Consider the following 2460-nt stretch of genomic DNA (forward strand, 5'->3'; position numbering starts at 1 on the left):
CAGCAGCGGCGCGGCCCAGCCCGAGCGGGAACACGCCCCGCACCCCCGGCCTCCCGCACGGGCCGCGCCGGCGCTTTTGTGAGCGTCAGCCCCCGCTGTGCTCCCCCTCGAACGCCCTAAAGTTTTCTGTGCAGTGTTGGTACCAGTACAAAACGGGTCAGTTTTACATTTACCTACACAGGGCACCGAGAAGAGAATTATAAGCACTTTCGTCTCCCCGTCTCGCCTCCAAAGGACCTTCATAAAAAAAACCCCAAAAAACTAGACGCGCCGGTATAGCAGTTCCTGCCACCTTCACCCTGAGAGATGTCCCCGCTGTCAGGCGCCGTCCCTGCGCGCACTACCGGGGCACCTCCCAGACCTGTGAAGAAGAGGGGAGGAAAAAAAAAAGCGTTATTGCGGTGACACGGCTGGCGAAAGGGGCCCTCACTATTTAAATCCTAGTGTCAGCTCTCATTAACAGCTCAAGTCATTTTTTCCCCGGGGCAGACCTTGTCTGGTCTATCGACTTAATGGAAAACAAAACACATGTTTGTATTCTATTATTGCAGTCTCGTTCGTTGCCTTACGGAGAGCAGGGGTAGGCTTCGTCCGCTTCGTAACGGGCTTCCCGAAGAGACAAGTGTTTCTACTCGTTCCTCCCTCCTGCCCTCCCAGGAAAAGATGAGGATTCCGACGTCCGTCTCCTGCCCTTTCTCATGAATAGGAGCTGCAATGGCAGCCACAAGAAAAGGCTCTCGCTGAAGCCGCCGTGGCTAAAAAGAGCCCAAGAAAAATAGTTACTGGTATGTTCAGTAAAACTTAGCAAAGCACAATAGTCTCTGCGGGAAACTTTGGGGGTTATCTGCGCAGCAGAAGTTGTCAACTCGGATCCAGCTGCCAGGACCACAGCATCTCCCAGGGAGGCCGGCCGTGAGGAGATGGGCACGCTAGGCAGTAACAAGCGACAGACTGAGAGAGTTTTGAGAAAACCCAAAACAAATAAACAAGCTCTCCCAAGTCTTCCGCTGGGAAGATGTCTTTGATAAGGAAGCAGGGAAAGTTTTGAAGAGCTGCAGACATTTTTGCAAATGTATTTTAAGTAAATTGGGTGGTTGTTGGCTTGTTTTGTTGGTGGTTTTTATTTAATATTTTTTTCTTTTTCTTTTCTTTTCTTTTTTTTTTTTTTTTCCCTGAGACAAGACTACGGGAAGGGGAGAGTAAGAGCTTGATAGAAGACAGGAATAAATTTCTCAACCAGAGAAAGCAGGAAAGGTCTGTAGAAGTGACAACCTGACTTGAATAAGGGAGAGGATACTGGTGAAACGAAAAGAAATTATTAATTTCACCCCATCCTCAGTGCTTTCGTTGAGGTACAGGTCTCTGTGCGGTGCCAAGCCCAGGGCACTTGAACCTGGCAAGAGTAACCGATCGAAATTAGCCGTCCTAATGTCCACCTATTCGTTCTACCAAGACATTTTAAAGCCATCTCCAGCTGATCTCCCCCCTATCCCAGCCCCACTTCGGGACGCGCAGGAAGGGTGCGAATGGGAAATTGTCCAGAGGTAGCACCGGTCCCAGGACTCTCCTGGGCGGCTGCGGGGTCCCAGTGGAGGGAGAGGGTTTCTGGGCTTGGGTCCCTCTCCGGCCTGGGGTGCTCCGGGCATCTCGGCATAGAGTGTAGGGCCCCCAGCTTCAGCGCTTTTGGAGCGTCGTTCGCTCTCAAGTGCTTGGCTGTAAATAAACGCTGTAGCAGTGACAACACAGCCGTCCTGCAGTCAGAGCGGAGTCTGCCTCTGCACCTTTCCTCTGCAACACACGCCGTCAGCGTTTTAATTCCAGCTCCAGAGGGAACCTGCAATTATGAGCCCCCCTCGTCCCCTCCCGCTCACATTCTCTTGTCTGAAATGAGGAAGGTTATTTGGATTGAGAGTAAAATCAAACAGGGAGGGGAGGAAGAAAAAAAAAAAAACAACATAAACCCAACAACCCCGCAAACCCTTCCATTTGCTATTTACAAACCTCATTGTCATGCTTCACTCAGGCTGTCTGCCTAGCTTAGGGAAATAAATGTGACTGAACCAGAGACAAAGCCGATGCAGCTGTATTTGAATTTCTCAAACGCTGTCAAACGTGCTCTTGTCTCATAATTCTCGGGGTTGTTGTTATTATTATGAACATCATACCTAATGTGAACATACTCGAAAGAGAGCTTCTTGGCAGTGGAGAGATGTGGCTCTGATCGAGATTGCACAGAAATTTCTTTAGCAAAAAAGATAGCTAGTTTTCCCTCCTGCTTGGAAGCCTAGGCAGATAAATTAAGGAATATTTGAGACCTATAATTTACCTCCTTTTTTTTTCCTTCTCTCTCTCTCTCTTCTCTTTTTTTTTTCTTTTCTCTTTCTGGTTCCTTGAGTTTTCGCGGTTCCCGCAGAAGCGGTTAGGTTTGACTATCCAATTTCCCAGGTGATAACCCCCTTC

Source organism: Geospiza fortis, unplaced genomic scaffold (assembly GCF_000277835.1).
Source record: "Geospiza fortis unplaced genomic scaffold, GeoFor_1.0 scaffold54, whole genome shotgun sequence".
Classification (NCBI taxonomy): domain Eukaryota; kingdom Metazoa; phylum Chordata; class Aves; order Passeriformes; family Thraupidae; genus Geospiza; species Geospiza fortis.